The sequence below is a fragment of the Vigna umbellata genome, chromosome 2 (assembly GCF_029865625.1).
Source record: "Vigna umbellata cultivar VRB3 chromosome 2, Vumbellata_1.0, whole genome shotgun sequence".
Classification (NCBI taxonomy): domain Eukaryota; kingdom Viridiplantae; phylum Streptophyta; class Magnoliopsida; order Fabales; family Fabaceae; genus Vigna; species Vigna umbellata.
Window position 1 is genome coordinate 36,878,459 of NC_142166.1, and position 10,164 is coordinate 36,888,622.

The 10,164-nt window shown below is 34.9% G+C and overlaps 2 pseudogenes; one reads left to right on the forward strand and one right to left on the reverse strand.

Moving 5' to 3' along the window:
• Positions 1-295: 295 nt before the first annotated feature.
• Positions 296-1,453, reverse strand: LOC148203906 (uncharacterized; annotated as a pseudogene).
• Positions 1,454-2,311: 858 nt separating this feature from the next.
• LOC124842534 (putative 6-phosphogluconolactonase 4, chloroplastic) lies at positions 2,312-4,829 on the forward strand (annotated as a pseudogene).
• Positions 4,830-10,164: the final 5,335 nt, after the last annotated feature.

Genomic DNA, 10,164 nt, shown 5'->3' on the forward strand with positions numbered 1-10,164 from the left:
AATTGACAGTCTTTGTAGTTTGAAGTTTGATCCTCAAGCACCGGAATATCAAGTGCTAGCTCTTTTCCACTCATTTGCAATAGTCCTTTATGATGATAATGCCTGAGTCTCTTGTGCCAGATGTCTGCGACACTTCAAAGAAAAAGCAACCTACTCCTCCTCCAATGGATTTAGAGCTTCCTTTCATTTTTACCTTAAACATATCTTGACCAGCTAAATATTTAATCAAGCAATATTTATCTTCAAAAGTAACTTTAAATCCTTTTTCAATCAGTTGACCAACACTTAATAAGTTCTAGTCAATTTCAGGAACCAAAAAAACATCATGAATGAACTTTGTGCCCATACAACTTGTGATTGCAATTGTCCCTATTCCTTTGACTGAGATATGATCAACATTACTTATTCTGACTTTAGTGATATTAGTTGGCCTCAAATATCTGAAAAGAGCCTTGTTAAAGGTCATGTGATTGGTACAATTGCTATCTATCAGCCATCTTTCAATCGATTCACTACTCAAGAAACAAGTAGCTACAAATAGCTGGTCCTCCTCTTCCTGATCAACAGCCTTAGCTTCTTCCTCTTGCTGTTGATTTTTGCTTTTGCATATGATTGCTTCATGTCCCATTTGATTGCACTTGTTGCATTTAACATCAGGTCTTTGCCAACATCTGAATGGAGGGTGACCCATTTTGTCACAATGCTGACAAGGTGGGTAACTTTTCTTTCCACCTTTTCCTTTATCGTAATTATTTGTATTGATCTAACTACTAGTTGGATGATTCTTATTGTAGTTTTTGGCTTGTTGGCTTTTGACTAGAAGAGCGCCTTCAACAACATGATCTTCCCTGATCAAATTTCATTGCTCATGGGCTTGGAAGGCATGTAGCACTTCTTCAAATGTGATTTTAGACAAATCCCTTGTGTTCTCCAACGAAGAAATAGATGCTTCATACTTTTCTGGCACTGTTACCAGAATGTTCTCAACAATTCTAGAATCAGGAAAATTACTGCTCAACAACCTTATCTTGTTGGCAATACCCAACAATTTGTCTGAGTATTCTTTGATTTTTTCAGATTCTTTCATCCTTTGCAACTCAAATTCCCTCATTAAATTAAGCACCTGCATGCTTCTTATTCTTTCATCTCCTGCGTACTCTTCCTTTAGATAATCCCAATTTTTTTTGGCTGATTTAAGAGTCATAATTCTTGTGAAGAGGATTTGAGAAACACCAACAAATAGACATATTTTTGCCTTTGCTTTTCTAGTTTTTCTCTCCTTGTGAATTTTGATCTGGGCCATGGTAGGATTATCCGGCACCGAAAGAACTTCATAATTTGTTTCTGCAACATCCCAAAGATCTAAAGCCTCCATTTTGACAGCCTAAAGATCGTAGTTTTCTCCATCAAAGACTGGAGGTGCAACTTGTGAGAAATTTGATTCGGCATCCATTTTCACATGTCCGTAAGAAAAGGGCTTTGCTACCAATTGTTGGTTTAAAAATAAGAATAACAGCAAAAACAGAGAGAATAAAATACTGGAAAAGGAAAAATATATAAATTGGAATGAAAAATGGGTGAGAATACCTTTATTCGACTGTCAATTGCAATACACTAACAAAAAAAACTGACTAAGATAAAACAAAAATGTTTTCTCCTAAAGTTTAGGAACAAGAAAAAACTTATTCAATCAAAAAAACAGTAAAGATAAACTAAATAAAGAGGTCACGTGCAGTTAAAAAACAAATATCTAACAATTCTAAATGAGAAATGAACACGACCATACCAATATTCACTTTGACGTTAACTCTTGCGTTACATATCTTAGAAAAGCTTTCCAACATGCATAGTGACCTCGATCTTAATCTCCAACAAACCCCACCACATCCAATAGCGAAAGAGTGGCACCACCGTGCGTTTCCTGAAACAAAATCCAAATGGATCGAAAGAGAATCACGACACCATCAATCAAAACAAAATTCAACAAAAAATTAAAACCAGAAAAAGGAATGAAAGGACAAAGGAAGACATATGTTCGCATTACTCATTAGATTTACTTTAGATCAATTATAAATAAAGAAGAGAGAAGAGGATTTAAGGTTTATTGTATTGGAATTTTGGGATAGGAAAAGGGTTTATGAGTTTCATATTTTGATATTAGAAAAAAGTTGATGATTTTGGTTCAAATTTGTTTGGATATGTACATAATTCAAATGAAAAAATTGGATTTTCCAGATTTTAAAATTCACATAAATAAACTAGAAAATGTGGTTTAGAAAAATTATGAAATATAAATCAAATCTAAAAAACAAATTAAAAAAAATGAATTTTTAGCAGGTAAGCAAAACCGGGTCAGATAAAGCAAAACAGAACTTTTTGCCCATTCTTGGAGGTGTGGGATGGCCTGTAACTATATTACACACTCATCAAACACTCTCCGATTCGCATTTCTTCCTTCCCTGACACCAACCTTCATCCACCATCAACGTACATTTTCTTCTCTCGCCCCCTCACGTTCAAAGGGCTAAGCGTCAATCCCAAGAGCTTTCCCGCCCCGCTTAAAGCGTCGATGACGGAGACCAACAGCGTTGCCGTCGAGGTCTTCGAAAAAGAGGATATTGCCGACTCTCTGGCCAAATACGTCGCCGATCTCTCCAATAAATTCACTTTGGAAAGGAGGACTTTCACATTTTGCTTGTCTGGTGGCTCTTTGATCAAGTATTATCTTTTATATAAAAATGTTCTCACTTTGAGCCTAAGCGTGATTTGATTGAATTGGATTGGATTAATGTGAATGTGTTTTGTCTTGGGTTCTCACGAAACTGCTGGAACCGCTCTATGTTGATTCTCTTGAATGGTCCAAATGGCAAGTGTTTTGGATGGATGATAGTTACTACTATCTTGCTTTGGATGGACTTCTCTCCAAGGTATATTTTTACTTGTGTTTTTTATGTTGGAAAATGGTTTGTTTAGGCTGAACATGCACTGTTTGTTTAGGTTGAGCATCCATTGTTTGTTTATGTTGAGCATGTTCTCAAATTGTTGAGAATGTTTTATGTTTGTTAGGTGTTGGTGTTAATGTTGAGAAAAAAAAAATGATAAAAGGAGACTGATTCAGGGTTTTGCGTCTCTTTAAGTTGAATACCGATACAATCCACGTGTGTGGATCATGGTAGTTGAATAGCGATATAATCATAGAGCTTATAATTGAATCGCCATGATGAATATTTTCATATCGTGAACCGTAAGATTGATAAACCTTTAGAAAATGTAACATATACTTAAATATAAGACATAAACATGCAAAGATAGAGTTAATAACAACTACAGTAAAAAATAGTGGTTGTGTCTATGTAGATATATTGCACTGCGGCAACATGTGTTGTTGAGGAGTAGAGGGGAACATTTAAGGAACCACCAGCCTGGGTGACGGGTGTAGAAGGAGAAGAGAGATTGTGGCTGAGCCTAGAAGTGAAGAAAAGGCAAAATAAAGACATTAGAGCTATGTAGAGGTAGAATTTGCTTTCAAAGAAGATTGTATTGCTGCTAAAGGAAACCATCCATGGCAATCAAAGAAATAGCGCGAACTGGTTGGAGGGAAAAGCACAAACTGGTATGCATCTCTTCCTGCTTAGTTCAAGCAATAACAAAAAGCAGATTAGGGTTTTTTCAAACCGGGTCACTCTTGACCTGTTTTTAATGAATCCTTTTTGTTGGTTGCTGCAAAATAGGGTGTTATTTTGACATGTTTATTGACTGTTATATCTCATTCCTATATAATGATGCAAGGGAGGGAAAAAACCACCTTCAGTTTGAAGTTATGAGCCATATTTTTTCTGTGTAGTCTTCTCTAAGATGGCTGCGTGACCAGATAATGTTGTCTGGCTTCCTAGATTTCCATCAGCATAATTTTTGTCAATCTAACCTGTTACTACTTCCATCTTGGTTCCCGCAGCAGCTACCAATTCCTCTGGGCAAAATGTGTATGCAATCAATGATACCCGTTCAGCTGAGAGAGTCAGATGATTATGAGACACGTCTCAGACAATTGGTCAATAACAGTGTGATTACTTCATCACCGACGAGTGAATTTTCAAAAATTTGATCTTGTGCTGCTGGGCATGGGCCCTCCACGTAGCTTCTTTGTTCTCAGGGCATCCTCTTGTGCAGGAGAATACAAGATGGGTTGCCTTCATCAAGGACTCCCCCAAACCACCCCGAGAGAGAATAACTTTCACCTTTCCAGTGATTAATGCCTCTGTTTACGTAGCCCTTTTGGTCTCGGCTATGGTAAAGCAGATGCATTTCACTCTGTATTAGGCAAATATCCAAATTCTGTAAAGCTTCCTGCTGCATTGGTTTTCCCTGAAGGGGAGTTGAAATGGTTCTTAGACAAAGATGCGGCCTCAAAGCTGTAGATGCCGCAATTCAGCCAGTTGTTTTACCTTCACAATGTTGAGTTTGTGAATGAGAACTGTTGAATTTTCTATTCACAGTGACAGTTAGCATTGGACACGGTCCTTTGTTATTTGTGACAATAAAGAGGATATTACTTTATGTTGATTCAAAATATCTCGTTTATTATCCTTCTCAAATTTCCAATTAATAACACCAACCCCACCCTCTCAACTGACGGGTTCATTCTTTTTAAATGCCACTTTTCTGTGTTATCGTTGAAATGAATCAAATAATCACTTCACGTTGCCGTTAATCTGGAAGAGTAGTATATTTTTATGTACCTTTTCACTCCCTGAATTTCTTACTTGATGACTTCCTATATTTCTTTAATCTAAAATTCAAATACAAGCAATAGTAATGAGAGTATCCTCGTGGCTTAATTTTCAGAGGTAGTCTTAAATCACCGTGGTCATGTAGGAAAAGGAAACGTGTAATTTCACCTCAGCAATGGAAAAGCTTATTTACCAAAGATGGTGGAATTAAGTTCCTGAAAAGAATTCGCAGTGGAGTGAGTTCACTAATCTGATTGTTTACATTTTAAATTCTTTGGTTTGGCTGTTTCTCCTTGAACTTGATTACGTATAAATATCTGATGCGTAGGGTGTTGGTCCTACTATTAGAGCTGAAGTTTGGCCTTTCCTACTCGGAGTGTAAGCATCCTATCTTTTATGCTTGATTTCTAGATAATGCGTATCGATTATTTTTCTTACATATTTGGGATCTTGGAAATTTGGATCACTTAATGGCATGAGATACAAAATGGACCTGCTGTTACACATGTGATTTGAAGTATCTTGCTCCTGGCTACATTTTTACCGTAATGCAGCTTGGTTGTGAAGAACCTTGATTATCTCTTGTTTATCGTAGCACAAACTATATTATTTCTTCATCTTATGCAGTATTTAAAACTTTATTTTTGTGTGTACTTCAATCATCTGTTTTTTCAGTTTAATTATAATTCTTTAAATGCAGAAAGGAGTATGAGAAATTCGAAGACAGTGCTGGCAACTGTCAAAGCACAGTAATGGGAGCTTTAAGTTAAATGAAACAGGTGAAATCAGCTATGAAGGGGATGGTGGAAGTCTTATTCAAGATTAGGTTCACCTAGTTCTGAAGATGCAACAAGTGCCAGAGAATCTCTTTCAAGTGAGGAACACAGTCCAGATGCTGAATATTCAGATGATCCATCTATTGCCCTGTTGTAAGGAGATCTCCAAACGTCAGCAATGCTAGTACCTCTGCACTGGATACTGATTCTACTGATTCAGACTCCTCATAAGGTCCTGAGATAATTCAGACATTTTCTTCTGATGATGGTCAGCAACTTTGTAGGCATTTGCAGAAGATGCGGGCCGAGGATTGCTTATTTGTGTATAGGATATTGGTGGTATTGTTTAGAAGGGAGTTGACATTTGAGCAGATTCTTTGCCATTGGGAAGTAACGTGGGCAGACCAGGCAGCAATTCTGATTTGGGACACAACTGGGACCACATTTGCGAAAGGATTATGATATGATAATATTTTTTTGGTTTAAATACTTATTTCGTTCTCATGTTAAGAGGTGAATTTTTGTTTTGTATCCGGTTTTAAAAATGAAGACATTAAGTCCTTATGTTATGAAAATTGTATGACTAAGGTCCTATCTGATAAATTCAGAGTAATAGCGTTAATTTCATGGAGATGTGGCATAATTTTTATCTTCTCTCTCCTCTGCTGCAGCTTTTTCTCTCTCCTGGCCAGCTTTTTATCTTCTCTCACCTCTATGTATTCTTTTTATTTTTTGGATTCTTAACAAATTGGTTCTACTCGCCAAATCAAGATGGGGTGGAAGCATGGAAGGGAGAGTCGGTACCAACGAACGGGGTAGAGTCATAGTTAAATTAAGGAAAAGTTTCCAAGAATTGAAAGAAATGATACAGGAATACCAAAATCAAGAAAGGGACTCAAAAGGAAGTGAGAAATCTATCATGAAAGAAAGAGGGAAAAACGGGTATGGATGCTAAGAAAGATGAAAGAAAGAGGGAAAAACGGGTATGGATGCTAAGAAAGATAGTTTGTGAAACATCAATAAAGGCAAGAAATTTTTTGAAGGAGAATTTCAAGAGTCAGTCAAAATCCAGAAATGGAAATGTAACAAGATTTCAAGAATTAGTCAAAATCTAATAATGATCAAGAGTTGTAAAATCAATTTCATCAAGCAAGAAGAAAACAGAACGTAAAGATGTGCAAGAACTAAAATCCAAAACAAAAACAACTTGAAATCATACAAGAACAGTAAAGAATGCATGATGAGTAAATTGGATTAGGAAAGAATTGGAGGAACAACTTGTATTGAAACTGGGAAAATTTACAACGAGACTATATTAAACAGAGGGATTTACAATTTTGTAAAACAATGACAATGCTTCTAGGATCTTCAAGTCTACAAATTTTAACTTATCACCATATATTTATCTAGATTAAAACCAACTATCTCAGCCTCCTTGCAGATCTCTATGCACTTCGCAGTCCTCCCAGAGGCCATGTAAATTTGAAGCATGTCCTTGTATACGCTAAAAGTGGGAGAAAATCCAGCCTCTTTAGGCCTTGTTCACTTGAGTGGATTTGAGGAAGAGTAATTGAGGGGATTTGAGAGGATTTGAAAATAAATTTTTTTGTTGTTTATTTGAATCAATTTGGAGGTAAGTGAGAATGAATTTGGAAGTAAAGTTTGCGAGAATTAGTGTAGGATTTGATTGACGTGACAGATTAAAAAAATTTACTTCCAAATCTAATCTCATTTACCTCCAAATTCACTCAAATAATCAACAAAAAAAATTATTTTCAAATCCTCTCAAATCCCCTCAATTACTCTCCCTCAAATCCACTCAAGTGAACAAGGCCTAAGTTTTGAAAAATATCTCATGGCCCTAGATAGATCATTCAGAGCAACAAACAGTTTTATTATCGCACGATAAACAAGAAGGTTAAAAAGGCAATTAGAAGACTCCATCTCCCAAACTACAACCAATGCCTCTCTGTATTTCTTCTCTGTGTAACGGCTGTGAATAACAGAAGTGAACATAACTATGCTTGGTTGATAGCTAGACTGCTTGAACCAACTAAACAGGCTCTCAACTTATTTCCCCATCTTAACACATACTTTCATTATAGCAATACAATCTTGCTAGCTTAAATTCAATTCTTCTTGTTCTCCAAGTTCATCCAACAAGGGCAACACATGCTTGTGTTTGTCTGGAGGTGAGAGAAGATAAAAAGCTGATCAGGAGAGAGAAAAAGCTCCAGCAAAGGAGAGAGAAGATAAAAGTTATACCACATCACCATCAAATTAATAATGTTACTCTGAACTTAACGGAAAGGACCTTAGTCATACAATCTTCATAACAAAAGGACTTAATGTCTTTATTTTTAAAACTGGGTACAAAACAAAATTTCACCTCTTAACATGAGAACGAAATAAGTATTTAAACCTAATTTTTTTTAACAGTGTCATTATTTTATTGATGTGTATATCTAAAATAAACTAATCACAAACTATCAAATAGTTTATTGTAAAAAAGTTGTCAAAAAAAATTTGTTAAAAAAACATTTTTTATTTGTGATTGGTGCCTGATTGAAGAGGCTGCGATATTGTCGACAAGTATGATTGTTGGCTTTTTTGACTGAACATGAACTCATGTGTCTTCTATGGAATTGGGTAATATCTATTGCATATTGAGAAATAAACAAATAAATATATTATATTTACGATTATATAATAATATATTTTTGTCTGAAAAACACATTTTATTTACATAAGAATTTTTTGTCACGTTTCATTTGGCAGACTTGTTAACTAGTTTTACCAAACACTTTAACTAATAAATTAGGTAATAAATTCGGAACTGAGTTAAAAATTTATTAGCTAATTATTAGTTTACTAATTAGTTTCGTTATAGAGACTTTAATCTTAAATAAAAACATGAAAATAATCATTTTCAAACACGTGAAAGTATTATCAAAGTGGGAGTCTTATGAAATATTTATCTAAATACAATTAACTCGAGATATTAAACAGAAATGTGAACTAGTTCTACACCCTTAGTTTGACTATACTTTTCAACTTTTCATATTACACAAATGTTTTTGTTCATCTTGTATTTTAAAGCTTTGCAAAAAAGTTATAATAAGTATAAGAAATTTCAAACGCTTTCTTAGGTGCACCTTCGTTTATTTTAAATGGGTCTATAATTCAACATCCAAGGTTTGTACATCTCACTATATAAAACATAGAGCAAGTGATCAATGAACCTCCATTCTTCAATAAAATAGATCACGACTATTGAAAACTAAAGAATGATAGGTTATTTGATGTATCATGCAAAATTTTAACTTAATTTTAAAGGCAAAATCAGAGGAAAAACATCTAGATCAACACATGAGAAGACTAATAGACGATATGTCAACTAAACACTAAAGCTAAACCATTTCTCATTTTGTTATTACAAAATTTGATTTTAAAAAAATTCACACTTCCAACAAATCTGAATGGATTTAGGTTTAAAAAAATAGCACACTTACAATACATCTGAATGGATTTAGGATACCACAGCTCTTGCTTATGAACGAACCTCCCATGTCAAGGACTATAAAACCAATATGTTTGCTGACCAAAATGAATTTTTTGAAACAGCTTGGAAAGAGACTATTAGTTAAATATTTGGACATTTTCAAGTCATAAAAGTAAGCTAAGGTTGCTTGACAATACAATCAACATTTTGACCAAGACAATGGAAATCACAAGTAATAACCATACAAGACTCCAAAGACATTGCTTATGGAAAAGCTCATTAGTACGCAGAAGATTCATGAATGATAAAGGGTGGAGAAAAGGAACATTCACATACCTCAAAGGTCAAAAGGAATCTTTTTCCAAAGCTTGAGGGGGATGTTTGGACATTTTGACCTACCACGTCCAAACTTTTATTACTTACAATAAACTTCGTTGATGCAATTCTTCCATATAAATCCACCTTTCCTCTTTCACACAATGTAAATCAAAGTGAACAGCAATGCAATTTGTTAAATGGAAAGAAAGGGAACATCGTAATAAATAGCACAAACCGAAAGATATGGTATAGCATATGCTATGATCGTGTCAGGATAATCTTTCTACAGGCTGTGCCACCACATTATTGTATCTTCTCAGATTTTCATATCAAACTGGCTCACCCTTTATTGTTTTTTCCAAATCAAGGAAAAAGTTAACCAATAATCGTTTCAATTGTTGTTTCATTTTTCTCCTTCTCAAAACCTGTTAATTTGAGACGTGAGCGACATCATCTCACCTTGATGCATGCTTAATGATAAATTTTTGGTCAGATTCTTAAACGTGACATCTATTATTTAATAGATCAACTCACTTTATTACATCTTTAATGATGAATTTTCAATCAAAATCTTAACTCTCAACGTTTCCAAAATCACAAAAAAATATTTAAAGTTCTTTCCTAATACGAAAAAAATTCACCATGAAATCTTGAATGAGATCTTTAATAAATTACACAAGATCTGAATAAAATCACAAAGAATCTTATATCTTATTTAAGACTAACAGGCATTAGGAGGTTGACTTCGTCTGTCGCTCAAGCACGCGAGGATCCTTAAATTGTGGCATTGAGCGGCCTGGAAAAGAGCTAATCGCTACTACAACCGTGCACATGCATG